Below are 24,887 nucleotides of genomic sequence, written 5' to 3' on the forward strand. Positions count from 1 at the left end.
TGTGCTGTGGAAAATTCAGTTCATCAATGAATCAATCATTCATTGCGTCGATGAAGCAAAACGTGAGCAGCAGTGCGTTTAGCAGCAGTGGGCTGCGTTATTTTTCCAGGATTTCGCGAGTGTCGCCGAATATTCCCGAGTGGAGCCGAGGTCCGAGCCCGGTCGACCGACCGAAGCGAGTCGTCTCTCCTCCGAGGAGGAAGCGTGACCGAGTTGGGGGGGCTAAGAGACGCATTGGATTCGCTCCCTCGCCTCACCGGGGCGACGTCAGAATGCGAATGCGTGTGTTTTGTATCTCCATAAGGACACTTTTGTGTTGTTGTTTTTTTTTTTAAGGGGGGGGGATTTTGGTGCCCATGCGCACAAGGGCACCGAATAGATCCGCTCACTTGTCTCCTTTACCAGGTCGGGATCGGACCTTGTGTTTCTTCTTTTCCACTTCTTCCATGTTCTCTTTTTATCGCAACCCTTTTGGACTTCTTTTACTCCTTCCAATTTGATTCCCGGGACGTGGATTTTTCCCGGCTGGCTACGAAGTGGAAGACGCGGAACGGTGGTGGTGTTTGGGGGGAAGACATGCCAACGGCGGCGGCGACAACGAAGAGACTCGGTAAGTGCTCTACGACCACTTTGCTCCTTCAACTTAACTTGTGCTGCTGTTGTCGCTGTGCGAGGTTCGGGTTTGCTTCGTGGGGTGTCACGCAGCAGTTTTGGGGCGTTTGGGTGGCTGTAACATTTAGCGAAGGTCAACCCCGGTGTTGACCGACCGACCAAAGCGGTAGCCCAGGCTAATAGCGTTCCTGTCGTCGGGCTAATTTTGCTCACTTTCAACTCACTTCGTGTCCTAAGTGCGATGAAATCGTGCCTTCTGAGTTTCGACAACTCCGCCTTGAAACAAGGACGGGAAAATGACAGAATCTTCCTTCAAACGATCTTAATAAGCAGCTGTTTCTAATTGACGTAGCCTCCTCGGGATTCAATCAATAAACAAATGCATAAATGAATGAAAAGCCGCAATGACGGGTTGTTAACGGAAGGTTTCGCCAATGTTGCCAAAAGTGTCGTCGTTTTGTGAAATAAGTGTGTGTGTGTGTGTGTGTGTGTGTGCCCCCGCATCTCCGCATCCGTGACGTCACATGCAACAAGAAAATGCTTTCGATGTTTGAAGACAGCTGTCAGTCACCACTACAATCCCTTCTTTTGTTTTTTTTGGTTCTTTTTAATTGTGCTGATGCATTGATAAACGCTCAATGGTGATAGCCTGCAGCGCTCCTCAAGGCTGGATCCAATCTGGGAAAAGAAGAAGAGGAGGAGGAGGAGGATGAAGAGAAAAGGGGGTGTTTTTCCGATGCACTCGGGAAGGTTTTAGAGAGATGCCCGCGGTGTCCAGCGTGGCAATCTTGCAGGTTGCATGCCTAATTAGCCCCATGTCGAAATTCGAATAGTCTCCAACACAATGCTGACATCAAGAGAGGAGAGCGTGTAGCTTTAGTTTCTCGAAATTGCATCAGATGTATCTAAAAAAAAAAGGGGGGGGGGGAGCCCCGGCTGCATGTGTGGGATTCTGAAAGTTGGGCTGTGAGAATTGAGCCCATTTCAAATGGGTGACCAAATGTCCACGCATCGGGTGTGATTTTTAGTATCACCCCGGCGTGTCGCAGTTTTTTTTTTCTTCATCCACTTGAGGCGGGATTCACACGCTACGGTTCAAGAGACACAATTCCGACTTCTTTGCTTGACTGCCGCAATTTGGCTGTGCATCATGGTAGCGTCAAGAGGCAAAGAAACCTGAGCGATTGGATATCTTAAGGCCTCTCCAATATGGATACAGTATGACTACCACTACTGTTTATAATAATAAGCAAAAAAGAAAAGTTTACCCGAGCTGAGCATTGTCTTATGGGAGAAAACGTTAACGTTAGCGAATGATTCGCCTCCGGCTGATAGGCTTGATAGCAAAAAGAATGACGGAAGAGTCGTTTAGATAGGCAGGGGAGGATCTTTGTTGTGATGACGCCAAGAGAAAGCTGTTTGGTAAACTTCTCAAAATGATGCAGAGAAACTTGTGTCTAAATCGCTGTTGGCAGTGGTGAAACCATGTTGGCAGGGGCGGCAGTCGTAGAAAAGGCAAAGGAAAGCCCCAAGATTAGCTTGACATCACCATTAGCATGCAGCTCAAAACGAGGATGCGCTCATCGTGTAGTACGTTTACACCTCGTGTACTGCATTTAGACGTCGCTCAAATATGCGATTTTTAGTCAACGTCAAGTCTTTCAAGCCCTTATCTGTGGCAACCAGTCGGAAATTATGCTAACATTGCGGATCAATGAACGCGACCAACTGCACGGCATTATTCCGCCACCTTCACGCGCCATCGGGGTAAGTTAGGATCAACTTTAAAACTTTTCAAATGGTTTCAAGCAATGTTTTTGGACTGTACCGGGCATTTTTAGGCCACGCAAAAAAGTACTTCAATATAACGAACAATGGGCTGTAACAGATGAGCCCTCCCTACTATTTGTCCGTCAAATCGAGCTTCCAGTGTATTGCTTTGCTGCCACCTTGTGTCAAGGAACTATGTTGACGCGATGGGAGATCCAATCAAAAAGTCGTGCTTTGTGCATCGCCATTTGTGGCATCTTTTGCCAATTATACTGAGCGTTGTGTCATTAAAAGAAGCACATTCCTTTTCCTGTTAGCATTGTTTTTAACATTAGCTTTCAGAGCTCACCGACAGCCGATACGCCGCCTTGTTTCGACATCAATTTAAAACACACTACATGATGTTGGATTTGAAGAACAATTGTACTCCGTGTGCCCTGCTTAACCTTGAGTTCCTACTAGACCAAACGCGGAATGGTGCAGTGTCGTTTAGATTCATGGCACTTTGTTATCGAGCTGTCTCACCGCCGTGTTCTGCTGACTACATTACAAGGTTCCGTACGAGGCCTCAGTCTAATGTAAAACATTCCGCAGACAGCTGGTGCTGTTTGGATGTTGTTTTATGGTGGCCAGATATTTCACGATGTAATCCTCCAGTGCGTTGTGCCGCAGAAATTTGATTTGATTTGATCCCCCCCCGCCCCCCCCCCCCTTGATCGTTTTGCTTTTTTTGCGTGGGATGCTGTGTTTGTGCAGACTCTTTGTGGGCTGTTCATAGTTGTAATGGCTAAAAGTAGGCGTTGCGGCTCAAGATTGAGAGTAGCTGTCGAGGAATCGGGAGTTTAAATCGTTTGCTTGGCAGCCTGCAAGACACTTGCTGAATTGGTGAGCGGTTGTTGTTTTAATAGGGGAACAAGGGAATTTTCACCACTGCCTTTTTTTCTGAATACGGCATTCAATCATAATTTGGCATTTCTTTTTCACAGCTCTCGTGCTCCTTTATTCAGAAGTTTACATTTGACTACAGCTTGTATCATGATTTATGATTATTATTATTTTTTTCTTAATTCCAGATTTTGCAGAATTGCAGTTTTATTTCGGGCTACTCTGGCATATTTCGAATTGTTACGTTAGTGTATTCCCTAGTTTGGTTCTCAATTATTTTGCTTTAGTGTGTTCCCATGTTTGGCTCTGAATTATTTAGGTGAGTGTGTTCCCGAGTTTGGTTCTCTAACATGAAGACAGCCTGAACCTTTTGTCTCCAGCCGAGTGAAAGATGTTGAACTTGTTGCTTGGCAAATGCATCTGTTGCTCATTGACCTGAATATGCGCGTGCCACTTGTGAGCTGATTGCGAAGGGTATTTCCTAGAAGGCTTGGCCCGGGCCGCCCGCCAGAGCATCTGCCTCGGCCTCCTCATCCCGGCTTGGCCGCTTCAGGCCGGGGTGGGGGTGGGTTGTGTGGAGGCGCGTTGATGCTATTTATGAAGTCCATCCACCCGGCGGGCCACACAGCGACTCACCGCCAGGCATGACCTGCTCGCTGTTGGTACATTCTTGGTCATTTCAAGGCCCCCCAGATCTCTTTAATGAGAGGTTTTGCCTCCAGTGTGTTGGTTTGTGGTGGGTGGGATCAGGGATCTTGGGGCTTTTATAGGGGATTTGCTGGCTTGCCTTCTGGGCGTTGGGACGGGGAACCCAAGGCCTCTTTTTAACCAGACTAACTGGTTCAGACTGGGTGTAAAGGGGCTGATGCTTTGCAGCAGAATTAATCAAGAATAGCAGCAAGTTGTAGTTGAGTGCACTTGCTCCGGGCTTGTAGATTGCTGTGTAAAATATTCCGATTTTCTGCTTGGACATCAGATTATGTTGCATCCATAGAGCTGCCAGCTCCTGTCCTGCGTAGCATCCCTATACCAGGAAAGGGTGCTCTTTAGTAGCGCGCTGGCGAGGTCCTAACAATGCTCGCTCCTTAACGTCAGCAGCATGGAGGCGGAGTGATTTACCGCTCTTGTCGGAGCAATTTGACTGCTGATTGAAACCAGCTCTCCCACTTGAGACTGCACTGGTGGCATTATAAACCATTTAAACCAGTTGTTGTTGTTTTTTTAAATAGGGCACCCCTGCAAAGCAGACAGAAAGTGGAAACAGACCTGAAAGTGTCTTGCGAGAGACCTGTTTTTCTCCGAGCCTGACTCCAGACCGTGTGTTGTTTCTGCTGAGCGAGGAGGTGAGCATGGATGACATTGAGAGGTTAAGTGTTAATCAATTCTGTCTGTTTCTCATTAAAGAAGAGTTGTCCATCTGCAAGGTGCCTATTAGGCATACGGAGGAAAAACGAGATCTTTTCGAGTGCCGTCGAAAGGCTTTCTTTCCAACACCAACTTTTAACCAACGCAATTTCTACTCGATGATGAATCCGTGAACAGTGGACGTTTGTTCCACTTGTAATCAAGTTTGTTCGCGACGCTAACAAATCACCTGCAAAATCCAATCATTTATGAATTAATGTGTTGATGATCCATATGTCATAGTGGATTAGGAAAGGGGCGAGTCATTTCGGCGGTAATATGAGAGGAATTAACCTCGTGCCAAGGAAGGCTTCCCTGAACTCGCTGCTCTTTTTCTTTTTCACTGCCTAAATTATAAATAAGTAACGGAGGAAACGGCATGCAAGCAGGCTTTGATGGAGCAGCATAGCTTTAGCCAAGACCATCGAGAACAGTTTGCCCTTCTTTTTAATTTGTGACAGCCTAATTAAAAAGGCCTTTTTGGTGGCCTGAAAACACGAAAACGGTTAGCCAATCACATGATGTCAAACTGAGCTTCAACTAGAAACTTCCCCAAATATTTCCTATAGACCACAGTCTGTCAAAATGCTAGTCGGGATGGAACGGTCACCTGAAAATGACGACGACGCAAGAATTTTGAAAAGCGGGTTCCGCAGGAATTGAGTTTTTAAGTGCAAGTTTTTGTGTGATAGTGCCAATAGAAAAATATCGTCACAAAGCACCTTCGAATTGCAGTCAAACAGTTGCAGCTTCATTATCTCTCAATGTTTCTTCAGGACCCGTTGGTTTCGTCGGCTACTCAGAGAAGCGTTACTCCGATTGGCTCTTAAAGTTGACACATAAAAATTTCGGTGACGTTTCGAACTGCTTCAGTTGCCCTAAACACTTGACTCAAATAGCACAATTGAAACATTGTTTGTGAGAAAGGTTATTTCCCGAATTCATTTGCTTTGGAGGATTTCAGGATCATTTGAAGTGTTCATTCCACATTTTTTAGAAAATTCCACAAAAATTTGCGTCTGAAAGTTTGTAAGTCTGTTCGACAGAAAACAGATGATGGTGCTGTCATTTTTGCCTGAAACACGTAAATATTTGAAACCGAGGCGACATTTGAAAACAGAAGCGATGACAGACCAGTATACTGTATTAGATTAAAATTTAAACAGTGTAGTGTGAAGTCAGTCTGGATTAGCCTGTTTTGGCCATTTTTTTTAGGTGATAAGAGTGTTTCGTGTGGCTTGAAAATGCTAACATTTGTAAACTTGCGGTCATGACCCCCCAACAGGCAATTACTGATGAAAGGGCTAGCTAGCGGTGTATCTTATTGAAGGATAATGACGTGTTGCTTTGACATTTTTTTGAACTGATGACACAGTTTTAGTGGTGTGCAAAGGCTAACATTTTTAAAACCAAGGCAATGACCTGCCAGCAGGCCATGCTAGTGTTCAATGAGAGCATTGTAGCTCCAAGTGTGTTTATCTTTTTTTTTTCTTTTTAACTGACATTTTCAATTCTAATGCGGCTTGAAAATGCAAACGTTTGAATTCGGGGATCCATCGACAACAGAAGTGTCTGTTGTGTGCGTTCCCAGGCTCCAGCTCCACTTGCTTGAGCTAATAACGGCGCACAAATCCGAAGTACTTGCGCGGCGGCGATTTACACGATGCCATTTTGAACAATATGTCGGTGTGCTTGTGTAGCTCAAGTGATCCCTCTTGTTTTTGACACTGTGGCATAATTGCTTGTTTTCGCTGCATTCTCTAAATGGGAGGGTGCTTTTGTTCGTCGCCGCCCCGCAGAGAAACCGCTTCAGATGAGACATAACATGCTATGTTCATAGCGGAATAATATGCACTTACTTGTTCTTTTTTTTTTTTTTTTTAGAAAGTTAAGGGTTTTGAGTAAAATAGATCCTGATACTCGCTTTCTGCCAGCCGTGTAAAATAAATGATTATGGAATGAAATAATGATGATGCACAGTAATGCGTAACTGAGATTTTTATGACTCATTAAAGGCCAAACATTCTCGTGCCTTCAGTAATTGCCAAGTCAGCAATCGGGCGCGCTCATCTTCCATACAGATGCTGGCCTCTTTGGTTTTGTTTTGGCCCTTTTCCAGCGGCTCCTTCCAAGTTAGCGCACGATTAAATTTGCGTGCAAATAAACGGACACTACCTGGACGGATGCTGAATATCACATAAGGTCAAACAGCCCGCTGTCTTTATCAGGCCCAACTTAAATGTCACACGTGCAGCCTTCATCAAATATGCAAGTGCAAATGTGACAAACACACACAGACCCCCCCCCCCCCCCCACACACACACACATACGCAAGCAACGCCGATTAGACGTTGTCCGCCATGAGCAATGAGCCGTTTGTCACAGCGAGCTCCGCCGCGGATTCTCCATTTTCATTAGCAGCACGCTACATTAGCCGCACCGCATAGCAAATCAATGAATCCAGACCCCTCTTTCCGGCGTTTGCCTTCATCACTCACTGCTTTCTAACATTTAAAATGACCCCCGAACACCCATCATGACCACGGCTCCATTTGTGGCGTCACAATCATGGAATCCTCCTCTCACAAATTGGTCAGGATTTTGCAGGTAATATGGGATTTCATGTTTCGGCGCTGCTAGGACCGAGGATGATAATCGATTATCCATTCATATTGATTGTTAAGGATTGGCTCAATTGTGGGGAACTAATTTTTGATTAACGTGACTTGTGGCACATGTGAATTGGCTGCCCACCAACAAGGCGTTGTTGGTTCTCGCTGGTTTGCTGTCAAGGGAAGTCAAAGATGACATCAGCTGTTGGAAACAACATCGTCCCGATGTGCATGTCAGTGCCGCAAGCGGAACAGAAAAATTCATTGTTGTTGCTCTATATTCAAAATATATTTTTTATTCATTGAATGTATTATTTTTGTTGCACTGGGAATCCATTTTTGAGGCAAATTGACAAATCACAAATTTTGCACGTTTCATTTTAAATTCTTCAAATAGCCCGTTTCTGTTTCAATGAAAGAAAAACAGTTTTCTCTTGCATTTTGTCCCCTTACTGAAACCTGTGTGAACCCAACAGTGACCTTCAAAAAAACCACAAACGGTGTTTTTTTGAGCATATTCTTAACCCACCCAGTGACTAGTAAATTACACACACACACACACACCCCAAATCTCGCATCCTGTGTCCTCACTACTTCCAGTGATGGCTAGAATATCAAGTAGGTGGATAATGGGAGGCTCATATTGTGGTGCTCTGTCAAGTGTGCAAATTACGCTGACAGTGAAGAATTAGATTGAAGTATCAAGGAACTTTGTCAGAACGCGCTGACTGACAGCTGAGCTGAAGGTCGCCTCGTCGCATTTGGCAACAGGCTGCCTTATTATCACTCGATTTGGCACCAGCATTTCATGTTGTTGATCGCCCAATAGTGGCGAAGCCGACGACGGAAAAGTGCACGCCGTGCAGTCTCTCTACGCTGGCCTCCGCCGATGCAGGAGATGAAAAGGATTTTTTTTTGTAGGAGTGCGAGCGTTTGGCGGCGAGCAAGGGAGATGCAGCTCCCACACAAGCGGGGGCCTTGGCTTTGAGTGCCGACTGTGTCCTGACAGCGCTGTAATGCCGTCAGAGATCATTAGCGCTGACAGCATCGCATCATGTCGCACGGCAGCTCACGGTCAGGCAATGCATCACACCGATAAAGACGGCCTTGTTTATTCCAACCCTGCCCTGCTTACATGCAGTTCGCCCATCTCGACAGTCTCGCAACCCGTATTTTTAACAGTATCGCCATTGACTGACGGTCGTGTCTTTCAAACACCGCTTCATTCCGCGCCTCCGCCATTTGTTTTGGCTCACAAGATGGCGACGCTCAAAGCCAATCACCATCACTTTGTCCTGGAACACCAATAACAGTTCACCTTGAACAACATTTTGAGCAGATGATCAAACATAAATTTGAAAACATTTTCACTGCACCAAGTCTGATTGTTTACCGTGGGTGAAAATGAAGTCGACAAATTAGCCGTTAGCCTTTGAATTGAGCAAATGTGTGACAGCAAGAGGACCATAAAAGGGAGATTGCATCTCCTAAGTATCCATTTGTCAGTGCAAGCCATAATTACTTTCGTACGTCCTCGCACCGACGATCTTCTACGCTGGCTTAAGCATTGAAATACACAAACCATACAACCCGATATGCCACATTTCCATTTTTTTTACCCACTTGGACCCACCAGGTCCCTTAGCCGTTTTGTTGTGACTGTGTTTTGGGTTGGGTCCTTGATGCTGTCAGTTGCTACGGTCCTGATGTTGGCACCTTTATTGTGACATATCGCATTGGGCGAGGCCTGATGTGTCTCAACAGTATTTCAGCTCGAGTGGCTCAGTGAGACATCAGAACGTCGAGCTTCCTCACACGCCTTCTGCATCCGGCCCTGCTCCCCGTTGACCATCCGAGCCCTAAAATGGCCGTTTCAAACCAAAACTGCCAACCTCCCGTTCTGTTCTGGCAAGAGGTCACTGAGACTTTTTTTGCGCATCCTGTTATGGTTGATGAGCTCCACAAGTGGTGTAGGGTGCCGGTTTTGTTTTTGCAAAATGTTGAGGGGATGGTACTGTGTGACTTTTGCGAAGGGAGTAGACCTCGTTTTTGATCTCTTTCGCCAGGATCTACTCTTCCAAAAAATGACTTCATTTTTGAGCTGGCTGAGGTTTTCCCAAAAGGAGATTGATTCAAAGGAAGCGTAATCACCAGCGCAGTTGATTCCAATAAGGCCACGTCGAAATCCTTTCCAGCCGGTCGAGACGTTTCTCATGCGGGATTCACTAAAACCCCTTCGAATGGCACAAACCAAGATAAGAGACCCTCATAAAGGTGTGTCATGCAGTCATTCTGTGGCCCAATTAGAGGATACACTTATTTCGAGGTTAACTAAAATTTCGAACCCCAAGGCGTCGGCCGAGGAACCATTCAACGTCGGTTGCTTATTCGGACGAATGTGGTTGTTCCGCTATTGATCGACTATTTCACTGAATGCTCTGAACTCATTTTTCCATTCTCGGGTTGTATCGAGCAGGTTTTGTTTGACCTTTGCGAGGACGTCCGCACTCTAGTACAATTCAAGTTGGGAATATCTTTGAGATAGTTGTCGTGATACGTTTGGCCTTGTTTTGGAAGAGAGGAAGGAATCATAGCCATTGCGAGAAGGCTGAAATCCGCAATACTTACACATGGGCGACCTGGCTTGATACTGTCCTATTCTTATCATTGTGCAACATGACGTCAAAAGCAGCAGGACATCAAATGAACTAGCTTTGAATGGAATGGCCGCACGTCGCCTTTGTCTGCTGTCTTTTTAAATACCGCCTTCCTACCTTCTTATAAATGACCGTCCTGCATGCCGTCACATACTGTATTACCCGCATATTAATTTGAAGGTGACAAAAGAAAGTGTGGAAACGTTCCTGACTGCGCGTGGAGCCTTAATGGAATATCGGCGCGGGAGGTTACAGGGCAGTTGGGCTCGTCCCGAGATAAATTGAATTTATCCTCTACAGGCACAGGATATTCTGTTGTACTGCGTCATTTGCCGCGGATTGGTCATGAATCCAATGTTTCTTGGGTTGTGTGTATTGTGTGCATTTTTTAACTCAAATTAATGAAAAAAAAAGAAAAAGCCTCACAAAAAAAAAAAACCAGACAGAAATCTCCCATTGATAACTATTGAAAATACCACTTTTGGTCCCACTTTACCAAATCTCTGATGTTAAGATTCAATTTGTCCACCAGCGGCAACATTTCACTCTTTTTTTTTTTTCCTCTTATCTGCAAGTGCGCCTCACTCCAGAAATGATAAGAATGAGCTGCTATTCTTCTTGGATAATGGTACATACAGTATGTCAGCGGAAACTGTGTTTGTCTGTCTGTGCGTGTGTGTGTGTGTGTGTGTGTGTGAACTATCATTCATATTTTAAGGCTTTACTGTTCAGCTTTGCAGTTTCCAAGTCGACCTTTCAAAATTGCTCTTCCACTCTTTGATATGAACTTAATTCAATGATAATAGTTCAAGTCACCAACATATATTCCATATTTGTTTGACGCGAATGCAGTCCGACTGAAATGTGAGTAAGTCAAAAGTCGGTGCCTTAATTACACGTCCGGAAAACATTTTTCTCCTTCTCATTCCAGCCGGTCTTCCCGCAGTGTCGCGCTCATACGTTGCATTCCCTCGTGCTTAAATGTAGCCGTACTCATAAATATGGTGATTGGTGTCAAACATATCTCCCCGCCGTGCTAATGTGCACTTTCATGCCTTGAACACGGACTCCCGATTTTCAAGGCTGGAATTTAAAAAGCATGAAATTTGATTTGAGAGCGTGCGCAGGTAGCGCGCTGCGCTTGATTGAGAGACATGTATTCATGACATTCCTATTTGGAGGAGCAGGATGGAAGCAATACGGCGGAATGCCATTTTTTGTGCGCTGGGAACAAACATCTGGAGTGGATGACGTTTGCATGATGCCAAGGAGCAATGGGATTAATTCATTGACAAATTAGCGACACACTTCACCCTGTGGAGTATTTAATGAACTGCGCAGCCCCTTGAAGTGTATCGAGCGTGAACTTTGAAGTAAAATGCCCCATTTTACGAGCACTGCAGTCCAACCTGGAATGCCTTCAAGCGAGGGTTGTTTTCAACCGGAGTGGCGAAGCACTTCTTGGTTTGCAGTCTCTTGAAGAGATAATTGCGTAACAATGCGCATCTTAGATCAGGGTAAAAACCAGAGGTGGCCAAATGATTTGATTGCAGCCTCTCAGCGTTAATGATTGTCTACTTTCGGTTCGTCCTTCATGAAAGCAGAGTGATTATCTTTTGCGTTTAATCCAATCAAGACATTTGCAAACGTCTGCTTTTACTTTGAAAATAATAATTATTATAGTTAAGTAAGGAATCGGTTTTTAAAAGCTTGGCGAGTACTCACCTTTTCCAAACGCCTGTCAAGTACATGATGGATGTCGGTAAGCTTTGGTGTACATTTCGAAACATATTTTTGGGAGAAAATCGGATTTGTTTATCATGAAGTTTTAATTTCTCAAAAGAAAAAAAAAAGGGGGCGGGGGTCCTTGTCGGTCCACACTGATTGACTAATTCCTCTGCCCTTTTCTGTGTGTAAAAAGGAAAAAGAAAAATCTATTCAGAGCACCAGCGTCTCCAGGCTTGCTCCTTTTTGTTTCTTCAGCGCTTAATGTGTACATGTACAGCCTTGCTCTACTTTTCGCTTCGTTTGTTGAAACGGTACAGGATTCCGTATTCTTTCATGTTTATGTGGCCCTGAGTTATTGTGTAAGGCAGACTTTTTTTTTTTCTCTCCAAGTCATTGTTTAGATGTACCACTATGCTTTTGCCTACTGGGAAGAATCAGGAGGCAGTGTATGGACAGCGAGGTGAGATCTATGCTGCTGCGCTTCTAAAAGGCTAATGATTCATGGGACTGGTTCGCAAGCAGCCCCAATTGTACCCCCCACCCCGCCCCGCAACACCACCACCACCACACAACCTCCCTGAGGCTGAAAGCAATAGCTGGCATTATCGTCTGCAAATGGATTTGAAAATGCTCTCTGCCACGTTGACCAAGGCACTGATTTATGGCCGAGATGGGCTGATCACTTGGGTTTCCTCCACGTATTGGCTCAAGCTGCACGCATTCAATGTACACAAACTCACATCAAGCGTGCCGAGTGAGTACTCACAAACCCACTCGCGCAACCCGCAACGCTCGCAATCTGTGTATCTTCAATTTAAGCTTCCTTCTGCGAGGTATTGGGAAAAGCGAGCGATAGAAAGAACCTAATTTATGACGCCCAAGTTGTTGGGTGATAGAAGTAGCCCATTTTTCTTAACCACATCAAGCTGAGGTGCGAGCACTTTTTTCATCCTTTTGTAGTTAGCGTCTATATATAGATGTGTGAGCCTTATCCTCTGTTGCTTGAAGTTTCTCTCCTTTTATCTTGTGTCAAAAGAGAGTACACGTTCCCTGAAATAGTGAAATGGCGAGCATGTGTCTTGACGAGAACAGGGAGTTCTAGCGACTGTTTTATATCACTCATTCTTATCATGACCGAACTGGTCCCGCTTATCAATGGTATCACGGTATTGCTGGGGGGGTAAATCCAGTTCAATAAATTTTTGAAATGGCAAACAGACGCAACCGAAATGAAGTTTTATGCCCACAAGATGCTGCAATGTTAAAGGGACAGTGTGTCCAAATGACTTCATCAGACATCATCTTCCAAACTCTTCATCAAAGCTCGTACAGCAACGAGTGATTCAAGAAAGGAAATGATGCGCCAACTATAGTGGAAATGAATCTGCACACACACTTACCTTCGTGGCTGACCAGGTCCTTCTGCATTGAAGTATTACAGCAGTACATTTGAAGCGAAACAGGGTGAACCAAATTCAGCTCAGCTAACTTTCTACACTTGTTCTTGTCAAAAAAACAAACAAAAAAAAAAACACCCAGACTGTCAATCTTAAGACAACATTCTGCTGCACAACCGGTTTTCCAGCACTTTTCGGACAGCTCAATCAATCAACCAGCCAATCAATCAGTAAAACCTTTTATTTACATCGCACTTTTCCAAAATAAAAGCCACACATTGCGACACAAAACAAACGATGAAAGACAAACACTTTCTTCTATTTACGGGCCGGTCGAACCGCGTGACAGCCGCCCCCCCCTCCCCCTCGCGCCACCCACGCCCATCGGCGATTAACTTTAGTGTGACATCCGCCACGCGACACCCATTCCCTCACGTCCACGATTACATTGAGGGCGTGACGGCCCGGCGGTTTGCTAATTTAACATCCGGCCGATGCATTCTGCCGGCAGGATTTGACTGGATTATGAATTGCTAGTGTAAAACTGACATATTTGAACAAGCTTGACTTGCTTCAAGTGCTTTAAATATCTCTTGCCACATGTTGACAAATTGGGCAAACAAATTCATTGAACTTCTATCAAGTTATTTTTTTATTTTTATTTTTTTTAACCGCTACCTTTCAGACTTAATGTCTGAGCAATTTCTCACACAATCTCTCCCTTTGACGCAAGTTCCGCTTGGCCTCGTAATTACGTGAACAAGAATGAGTGCGGATGAACGAGCAACCGAGGAACAACCATTACTCTGGAAATTCGATAAACGAAAGCAAGTACGATATTGCGCGTTTCTTCATTTCTCATGACGGGTTTATCCATCTGCGCGTTCTTGCAGCTTCAGTTTACGTCAAGTGCATCCTGGGTAGTCTCGAAAAAGTCATGAAACTGGCTTTTAGTTTGACTCCAGAGCATTGCTGCACCCTGACGTGTTCCAAGGATTTCAATGCTGGCCAAAGCATACGCGATTTCCTCAATCTGCCCTGTGAGACTTTTATTGCTTTTCGTGCACTTTGCCGAGCACTTTGCAGAACTAGAGCAAAAACTGGCCCAAGGCCGCCGGCCGGTTAACGCGCATGTTCCCGTTGATTGACGCATGCCCCCTCGGGGTCACGTCCACGTGCGGAAGCGAGCTTATGGTTTCACGCCCGACGTGCCCTTGCGGCCCATTTGCGGTTCCGCCCTTTCTCACCGAAACTGCGGGTCCCCGCACAGGCGGCGGGGGCAGGAAACTTGGAAGGCTTACACAAACTGAATTTGACTGAATTTGTTAAGCGTTTAAAATGCAAGGCGACAGACCGTGTTTGAGCCAACATCACCTGTTTCTCGTGCCAAAGTCCTCCAAATAGCCCCTGCCCTTTTGTTGTTGTTGTTGTTTTAGAACATTCCTTGTCAGTCTTGTCTCGCAAATGTTGCTTGAGCTCGCACCTCTCTATCGAGCCGCGGAAGCCTCTCGAGGGTTCCCAGTGGCAGTTGTTTGAAACGGGGATGTTAATTTTTCTTTGGAATGACGCCTTCACAAGTGGATTATTGCAATGGAAAAACGACAGGCAGATCTTTATCTGGCAACTCGGCTCGACTCGGCGCACTTCCCATTTGGGAACTCGGTGACTTGCTCACACACTCAGTCTTGTCGTCAGCAAGTCTAATTTGCTGTAAAAGATGTTGAAAACAAATCAAGCGAGTTGGGCTTGTTCAGTCATCTGTTTTGCGTTGTCGAATAATCAAGTCAAATATTGTCGGCTGCATGTGATGGTTGGCAGAACGGATTTACTGTTACTTGCAAGCGTTTGAAAATTTTTGAGAAAAGAGCTCTGAAAAAAAAGACACTGGATAACACTTCTCCAATTGAGGGTGCGTTTATTATGACAAGCAGACACTGGTGATTAAATAGTCGGTCTTTCATGGGTAAGTTAAAAATAAAATTGTTTTTAAGATTGGTCAACATCTTGTAAAAATAACAGACCCATGTGGGGTTTGCCTCATGGTGTTAGTTTGTGGGGTTGGAATGAAATCTGGACGTTGGAATTTTTAACTTGACTTGACTTGATATGCATTGAGTTCAAATGGGAGGCCAACATTATCTTGGAAAAGGCGCCTGCGCCCACTCGCCCCAAAAAATGAGCCCAACATGTTCCGATTTCAACTAGTGTAGCGCCGCAATGGCAATCTATTGTTGGCAAGGCAACTCTCAAAACGCTGTGACTCACGAAAAAACCATTTTTCTGTCCTCCAGAGAATATTTTCAATGAGAATGGCTTACCGCATTGATCCAGTGCATTTCATCTTTTTGTAGCGTACGCCAAATGTTGAATTCAAATGTTTCTCAGAAGTGATGGAAAGGGGAGGAAAAAGTCAGTACTTGCCCATCCTAAAAAAAAAAAAAAAAAAAGGCGAAATTGGGTTTGAAGTGAAGCAAAGTTAAAGGAATTGCTGTGAATCTGACCCAAAGGCATTTAATAAAGACAAAGCGTTTTTGCTTGGAGGTTGAAAAAGATCCCCCATTTTCTCAAACGTTATATATCAACAATATAAACAAGTGTTTTTTGTCCCCAGCAACACCCTGTTTAATATGAGAAGTCACTAATATCTTGAGCTTGGACACGCTCTCAAAATCTCCATCCACCATTTGTTTTGACAAGAATGATCAAATTGTGAATCAATTCGAATCTGTCAAAATTCCAACAAGTGAGAAAATCATTTCCATTAAAAATGCAAAATGTTTAACGGAGTGCATTTACTGTATGAAGTGCTTTATCTACATCGCACCGTTTCCAACGCGCTTTCCAAAGCCTCATACAGTAAGTACTCTGTTCACTTTTTGGAAACCGCGTCGGTGAATGCGCGCAGTTACCCGCGGGACCGAATGCTAGCGTTCAAATTAAAAAAATTAATAAATAAAATGACTTGACTGTGTTTTTGAACTGAAATGACAGAAATCGGGTGTCACAAATGTCTGCTTCACATTTCTCCAAAGCAAATGGGTCATACAGTACCTTGTGGCTAAGAGATTTCCGGTCTCAATAATCTGGCGTCTCAGTCAATCATCTCTAAAAATCGTGAGAGCGCACCATTAATTATTAGATAAGCAAAGTTAATTTGCGGCAGTATGCATATTCATGGCCGCCTTATCCCAGAACGCGGAGGCTCGTTTACATTGAAAGCAGCTCGTCGCGGTCAAGGACCGCGTGTCCCACCGGGCTTTGGAGCATTCCAATGAGTTCTTGTTCTGAGCGGGGAGGAGTACGACTTGGACCCGCACTCCGAGTTTAGACACAGAAAGTACTGCAGTGCGTTAAGCCTGTTGTTCGTCTTGTTAAAACCAACATCAATTTGAACTTAACGATGCGCAGAAAACATCTGGAATGCTCTTCCTCCTTCTGCTTTCTGCTGAACCATTGTTCAAAGTGGAGATATATACGGTATATATGTTATATCCATGGTGTATTCATTCCAGGGTGTCTTACCAAGAGGCTTGATAGTCTTCGGTCAAAATGCGCAGAGGGTAAAGAATTACATCCCACTTTGAGGGGCTTCTTTTGTCTCATGCAAGTGAGAAACTCTGATGGCTCGCCGCTCTCGTCGCCGGTGTTTCCAAACACCCTGGGCTACGGAATGTTCGATTCTTTTCTAGCTTCCTTTTGGCTCCTGCATCTTTCATAAGAGCGGCCACGCCGCCGCGTGCGCCGTGTACTGCAGTGGTCAACGTCATTGGTCAGCGTGAGCGCTGGCACTTGGTGCAGCAGACGGTGCCCTCGCGCACCTTCGGAAAACGCCTCCGTATTAGACTGCGCGCGCTGTCGCTTGACTGGAGAGGTTAAAGGTTGAGAGATTTATTTCAAACGTTGGCTTCGTAGTCGTGGGAGGCATCCGAATGCCGTTCCTTGATTAATCGTTGTGTTCACGAGATGACTTGAGCAGGATCAAGCTACCTGGGGGAGTTGTGCCGCAGCGCTGGAGGTTGCTCACCTTCCCGTCGCTGATGTGACGTTGGACTTGTTTCGACACGAGTAGCTCAAGGTGCGCGCTCCCTTTTCTTCAAATGCATCCAAATGTGGTCATTCGACGCATTTGCACAATCAACATTCTTATCAATTGTGCTGTCACCATGGTCAGAATTGTGTTTTTTTTATTTGTAGATGCAACATTGTGGAATGATGCGAAAGGAAACATCAACGGCCGTGCTCGCGCTCGCTTTTGCCTCACTTGCTTCATGATGTGATGAATTAATAATTCCACACATTCGAATTCTTAATCCCTCACTTCTCGTCGTTGGCATGATTGTTCTCCTTCTTTTGAGAATGACTCGACAGCCCCTTTGGGGCAATTTCATGCAGTGAGCCGAATTTATCGATTGATAATTATAGTTCCAATGAAGTAATATTTCCACAGCCGCCATCATGTTGCTAAAACGGCAGCCCCTCTGAGCGCACCCCAACGTGCTTCGCTCGCTTCAACGCACAATTCTTTACAATTGATCATTACTTCCCAAGTTCCCATACATCACGGTGTCCTTCTTTAGACAGCAAACTAGTTGCAATTGAATCAACGGTATTTCTGTGGTGATGAATCAACATTCGATCCCGCGCAGTCCTTAGAACTCTGAACAGTTTCTTACCTCCCATCGCTGACATGTTGCTCTTCGAAAACAAACTCGTCGAGTGATCCGACGGCACCTGCGGGCAGCCAATTTTGCCTCGATTGCTTGGAAGACAGGATGAAGGAATAATTTCACACAATCGAAAGAATTTAGCCACACTGAATCGATGATGATTTCCCCCAGCTGATGTGATGGTGGTTCTCTTTAGACAGCTAACTCGTTGGGGCTAAATAGAGGGTGCCCGTACTGGTTACAGCCAAGAATTCTTTTAAGACATCATTCATGGCCTAGATTTCTGAGCACAGAAAGCCATAAAATGCCACATCATGAAACCGTTCCTCCTCGGATTGCAGTGTTATTGAGTGACCGAAATCTCGGGGGTCCGTGGTGGATTTTTCTGAAGAGAAAACAAAAGAATGGGTGCACAGTAGGCTTCTGTTTTGAGGTGCTTCTCATCCCCCCCACCCCCCTTCCCTCCTTTGGTGCACTGCTACAATGCGATCATGCGCCTCTTGGCATTAACAACAAGCAGCCGCGGCAGCAGCCACCCGAATGTGCAATGCAGGAGGCGGCTGCTACTGTGTGCGACACACCGAGAGGCGGGAGAGAGCCGGCGAGCGCGCGACTTGATCCTTCCGCACATGTCAATAAAAATGAAAGCAAGGATGGGGATTATTCCTCTCCCTGGCAGTTTGGCCTGTAAACGACTTCCTCGAGTGTCTGCTGTGTTCTTTACATTGAGGATTAGCGCCACTGGTCGTGACTCGGAGTCAGCTGACATAAACCTGCGGTCCTTACCTCGGTACGCTGAAATGACAGAGTGCTGTGAAAAAGTATTTGCCCCCTTCCTGATGCATATTTATCACACACAAAGGTTTCAGTTCATCAAGCCAATTTTAACGTCACGCCGAGACTGCCCAAGGAAATACAAAATGCAGTTTGTAAATGCCAATTGAATTTATTATGGCACAAAAAAAATCGAAATCTACCTGTCCCGATGTGAAAAAGTAATCGCCCCCTGAACATAACAATGGATTGTGGCACCCTCGGCAGCAATAACTGAAATCAAGCTTTTGCGATAATTGGTGATGAGTCTTTCACATCGCTGCGGAGGAATTTTGACCCACTCTTCTTCACAGAATTGTTTTAACGCCGCCAGAGTGGAGGCTTTTCTAGCATGAACTGCCCGTTTAAGGTCACACCAGATAATACCTAGAATGTATGAAAACATTCTAGGTATTCGATTATGGAACTGCCACAGTTCCAGGAGTCAGAATACCGTGTAAACATTTTTTTTAAAAAAAGCAACGCGGTCAATTAGCATCACTCACGGCACATTCCTTCATTGAGCACTGTAAATCAGCTATTTTGGCATCAAAAAGCATTAATCAGTCTTGGTTTTTATTCCTTTATAGTGTGAGATGTTCCAAAAGCAAAAAAATACTAGCTTTCAAAGTCACTGCTTGGCATGTTCCTTTCCACACACACACACACACACACACACACACACACACACACACACACACACACACACACACACACACAAAAGAAGCTTATCTTATCTGCTTTTTGGGCAGAAACCAATGTTTTTTGGTGAAGACAAACCGTGTTCTACTGCTGTTTACAAAAGAATGCGAAATGGGAAAAAGAAGCATTTTTTTTCTGGCGGCTTTGAAAACAGCTGGTAGCGAATGAGTTAATAGATCTCAAAGGAAATTCTGGCGTGTCCACTCCCAGCAATGGCAGTTGCCCAAACATATAGCTGCTCCTTCTTCTTAACCTTTTCATCTTAACCCTATTCACGGCTCACCACAACAAATCATCCTCTCCCATCTCTCCCTCTCCTCTGTATCTTCTGCTCTAACTCCAGCGAGCTGCAAATCTTCCCTCACCACATCGATAAATCTCCTCTTAGCTTTTTCCATTTCCAGCATCCTTGTACCCATATAGCCACTGTCACTCCTCTGCGAGTGCAGCCCGTTTCAATCTGGTCTCTCTTCCTGTTGCCCCAAACCTGTGTTCCCATTTATTTATTTATTTATTTATTTAGCCGTGAGAGCCCTGATCGGATCCCGCATCGTGATTAATCGTGGGAAATTGGCTCAGTGGTGACATTCTGGCACGAGCACTTTGACGATAAATAATCCATGAGATTTGCGTCGCGGTCAAACCTGATGATATGTTGAAAGACATGCTGCGTTTGATTGAGTTGCGTCTCGCCGGCATATGACAAACATCCCATCACACAGGTGCTCTGTACTTTTAGTTTAACTTGGGCCAGCAGCCCCCCCCCCCCCCCCCCCAAAAAAAGGCCTCCTTCGCTCCCCCTGCCGTATCCCATCCCAAATCATGTTACGGCAAAACGCATGCAGAGTCGAACAAACCTCATGAATAGCCACTCTGTCAGTTTCGATGTTGCCGCTGATTACACTTTCTGAGAGATGTTACAGGATTTACTCATGAATACAAATTGGGCTGCAAGGCCATTTTAATATTATGGCATAGTTGATTTTTTTTTTTTCCCGCACGGTTTTTAGCTGAATTATTCATTCTGTTAAAGGGATTTTCCCAGGGAGTTTCCCCGAAAGGCTTTCTTCACTCTTTTCCTTAAAATAAATAAATAAGCACAAAACAGCAAAATAACTAATGGGGAGATTAATTCAGTTATCGTTCATTCCACTTGAAAACACGGTTCCTACAAAAAAGGAGGGGGAGGGAGCACACTGTTGCTGCTATTTTACAAAATGGAATAATAAAAATCTTTTTCTTTTTTAAAAAAATCCATTTTTACAATTTGAAATGGGATTACCCGTGGCAGCATGGTCGACTAGAGTTTAGCACGTCTGCCTCACATAAGGTGTTCTGTTCCTTCTGTGTGGTTTGACCGATCCCGCCAATAAGTTATAAATTAAATATTTGATACAATTTGGCCTGCGCAATATATGGCACCATATATAATGATTTATAGGGAATATTATGCTTTCATCCGACGCATCGCCTGTCTATAGGGGCATTACTAATACTAAATACCTTTTACAAATATGTATTATTCTCTCTCGGTGTCTTCTTTGTGGCAAACATGTAAATAAGTGTTGGAGGCAGAATAAATGTGTTGGGCATTTATTTTTTTTTTTTAATCAAGGACTCATTTCAGCCCTACTCTGTAGTATAACGTTGACATGCAAGCAGGAGTATTGAACATTCAGTCGTCACTTAATTCGATGAAACGTGTGCCGCTGCGGTGAAGATGACAGCGGACACAAATGTTTCACATTCACGCCGACATCGATCCATGTCCGTTTTCCTTCATCAAATGTCCGTCCCTTGAAAAAAAAAAACAAAGCTTGAACAACACGCAGCAGCATACTGCATGTCATCAAAGATGTTCTTTTTGTTTTGTTTTGTTTTCTGCTCCACTCATCTCAACACGCAGCGCCTAGTGAAGCACTCTCGGATTCATGCCATCAATCTCCACAACGAGAGCACCGTTTTCTTCACAGCCCGTCGGCCGTCCTTTCATTCTGGCCCTGTTGGGGAACGGTGATTGGATCCCAGTCAACCTGCAAGAGATGGATAGGCCCCCGATGATTGAGAGACTGCGCTCGCCGCCTGCCTTGCCGGGCCGCTGTCCACGCACGTGTACAGTACAGAGCGTCGTCGTGGATGTGTGACATCTGTTTCTCTTCATCTCTCTCATTTGAATTTGGAATTCTCTCCGTCACCCGTCCGCCCGTTTTTAATTTAAATTTTTTTTTATGTCATTATGCAGATGCTTGTCACTCGGGATGCATGCGTGTTGTTTTCCTGCGTTGTTAGTCTTTACTTTTTTCCCCAGCGATTAGTAATTGCTTCGTGTCACGTTATTGAGATGACTGCCATGCACGATTACACGAGTTTAATGACGTGAAACAATTGCTCTTTACGGAGCCATCAATCACAGGCGTTACTCTGGTAACTGTTTGCCGTGATGCAGATGTTGTGGTCAAAGGTATGCGAGGCTCTTTTTGAGAGGGTACATTCGCCGTGGACAATGTGTGCAGTAAACGCTTTCCTTTTTTGCGATTCAATGGTTTTTAGGGGAAACCTGTTATTTGCTGAAAACTAGCCAATGTGCTGTTATCGTGCACATTGGCTAGTTCTGAGAGGCCCCAAGATGGCGACAAGACCTTGTCTACATGGGAATTGGTCTGAAGGGAGTATATCGGAGTGACGTCGCTTGACCGAGCGACAAGTTTTGTATTTCAGGATGAGCCTGGACTGTCAAGTTCGTCGTCTTTAGGTGTCGTCTGTAAGCTGTTTATTATCAGGGGGAATTTTTTTTCAGATGAGTTTGAAATGATAAAATACACTTTTTAGCTTGTGGTGTATTTGGTGACCTTTTCAGTGTGTGCCCATGAGAGGTGAGTGGCGTTGCCATTTAATGTGTAGTGTTTGTTTATAAATCTCGGTCCTGCTGCCGCTTTGCTAACGTTAGCATTATCTGGCGCTAAATTGGCCTAGCGCATACTAACATTCGTGCCTCTTTACCTAAGTTAATATGCCTTATGTCGGTTGGGTGTATTTGATAAGCACATTACCAGGTAAAAATGAAATTTGAAATATATATATATTTATTCTTTTTTGTCTGGGTTCTATTTGTCGTTAAATTTGAATGCGGCCCGACACTGTTTCATGTGAGGCTTTTAAATGAATCGTGTCTGACCTCCAGTATATGCGATTCAGCCCTCATTCATCGGAAATTCAATCATGTGTTTTTGTGTTGGGGGTCATGTTATGATCGGAGCCACATAGACCTCTCCACTCCTCATTTCGCTGCTCAAACCGTTTCACACTCAAATTTTCCCTCTTTAAAGCCTCTGTGTCTTATTTTGCTCTCCAAGCTCACCGAATAGCATCCATTTGGTCTCCTAATGAGTGCCATTGTCCGTCCGTACAAAATGTTTGTCGTCATTCCTTGACGTAAATCCATGATCCAACAGAAAGAAACGCACATCCAGATTGCCCCCCCCCCCCATTCTTATTCTGCCATTTTACTTCCGGTGAAAGGGATACTATGGGCAACTGCATATTTTCTAACGGCGTGTAGCATGACTCTGCCGACCAATTAGATTCTTTTGACTTTTGCTGGAAATCACAGTCAGTGGTCTTCACGTAATGACCAATCACTCTGTGTTCTTAATTTGTGATGAATCGGACTCTTTTCTTGACTTAACGTGCATTCAAATACGTCCATCCTTTACTTTGTTTCACCACTTGATGAATTGTTCATGATTAAATATATGTACATGTAAAGTTATTTATCAAGTATATGGGTAAAAAAAACAAAATACTGTCTATTTTTGACCCAAGTTTATTTGACTTGAGTGCTGGCACCAATCTCATGTGGTATTTACCTCCACAAAGGCGCTGCCTAAACCTTCAACGGCTTCCAGAATGTCAGACCAGCACTTCATTTAGAGAATACTCTGTCTGACCTTTAGCAGATAAGATGAAAAAAATTAATAAATACACAGAGCCAGGCCAAGTTTATTCATCAACTTCTCAGTTATGTGTTCAAGGAGGAAATAAAGCAAACTTTTTTTAATAGTTGAGTGTCTTTAATGTCACAAAGAGCGACAACCTCGTTTTGAGTTTAGTGATGCGGCCGTCCCTTTACTCTTTGTGCACTTGTATGCGCAGACATGCCATCCATCAGCAGGCAAATAATAGTGTTTGTCTCTGAGAAGCAGACTGACTGCCTCATGCATTCTTACTTTAAATGGATGTTTGCCACGTCTGGACTCTGGCTGCAGTTTCTCCTCCCCAGGTCGTCATCCGAGACTTGTCACATTTTCTTATAGTGGGGTTGGGGGGGGGGGGCAGGAAGCCCCTGGAGCCAGTTTCACTTAGCAGCACAGTATTAGGTAGGAATGTCGACCATGAACCAAACTATAAAGGAGTCTCAAGAATCCTTGCCTAAAAAATAAAACACCCTAAGTCTTTGATTGCAGTTTGAAGTGGCCATTTTATGGTCGTTTTGTTCACTTGGGAGTATGACCAAATGTCTCTCATGTGACGTGTGTTTTTAGTTTAAGACTCATTGGGGCATATTTTACTTACAATTCAAGCGAAATATTACGACTCCATTTCTCATCGCCGATGTATTTTTATTTTTTATTTTTTGTCCTGACGTCCTTGAAGTCTCGATGTAAAACGTCATCACTTTCTGTGAGAATTGTTAATGGCCCGTCGTATTTGCTGTACTACTGCCCATTCGTTTATGGTTTTAGAAAGGTCATGAATACTTTTCTGTTTATGACATCACTGTGTTATTAGAGCTCGACACCTCCAACTTTCCAATGTTGAAACGACGACATTTTTCTGTTTCACTGAACAGTGTTTGACAGCTTATGTTTTGTAAGAGGTCTCGTTTTGACCCACCGTCCTTTTTTGGGGAATTTCGTCATATCTTTCTCAGTTGGATATGTATTTGCAGGGGGCAGCAGGGCTATTATAAAACCCTGGATGGATCCCCCCCCCCCCCCAATCAGAAATCTTGACTTCAATGGTGCATTACCAAATGAGGCTTACACTTATTGTTAGATGAGAAGGGCGCTCTGACATAGTGTTGGCAGAGCCTCCTCCACCCCCCACCCCCCCAACCCCTTCCTCTCTCTATGCAGCTCATCTTGTCCGCGGCGGCCTGACAGTTGTGAAGGAACAGGCCCAAGGGAATGCAGCGCACGCGTCTGATGTTGTATCTTCTCGGTCCAGCACTTGTTCCTTTTGGAGCTCGGCTCCAACCAATCTCGCTCCCCCGTTGCTCACAAGACCCTCCGGGCCCACTTTGATCTCCCTGAGCAGGACAGCGGTTCAAGCATCTTGTAATATTTCACTGTTTAATCCATCAGATGTGTTTGTCTCAGCAATAGGCTAATGAACATGTCTATCCTGGGCCTCTCTTTGCTTCTGAACTATTCGACTGATGGGAGGGGAAAAAAAAAGATCGGTTGGGATGCATTGTGATTTCCATCCCGCTGACATTGAACTGTACGTTTGCACCACTGTTGTTCTCGGCTCAAAACTGTTGGCATCGTAAAACCTTTCACAGCATGTAGAGGCAATGCATTAAATTCGCAGGGTTATTTTCAGGCTGTGGGTTGGCTATGCTAGTAGCTTCCGCCACGT

The 24,887-nt window shown here is 44.6% G+C and overlaps 1 protein-coding gene across 2 annotated transcripts in view; it reads left to right on the forward strand.

Annotated features, from left to right (window-relative positions):
- Positions 1 to 305: 305 nt before the first annotated feature.
- The window catches only part of LOC147195289 (receptor-type tyrosine-protein phosphatase F-like), a 154,169-nt gene continuing 129,587 nt past the window's right edge, over positions 306 to 24,887 (forward strand). The window contains exons 1-2 of one of the 2 annotated variants that reach the window (XM_086129494.1): positions 306 to 610; positions 4,497 to 4,610. The gene's annotated coding sequence lies outside the window, so the exon portion shown is untranslated. The remainder of the gene's footprint in view (positions 611 to 4,496; positions 4,611 to 24,887) is intronic. The other variant, XM_086129493.1, reaches the window with a different exon arrangement.

Source organism: Hippocampus guttulatus, chromosome 14 (assembly GCF_054856545.1).
Source record: "Hippocampus guttulatus isolate MCC_2025c chromosome 14, RoL_Hgut_1.0, whole genome shotgun sequence".
Lineage (NCBI taxonomy): Eukaryota > Metazoa > Chordata > Actinopteri > Syngnathiformes > Syngnathidae > Hippocampus > Hippocampus guttulatus.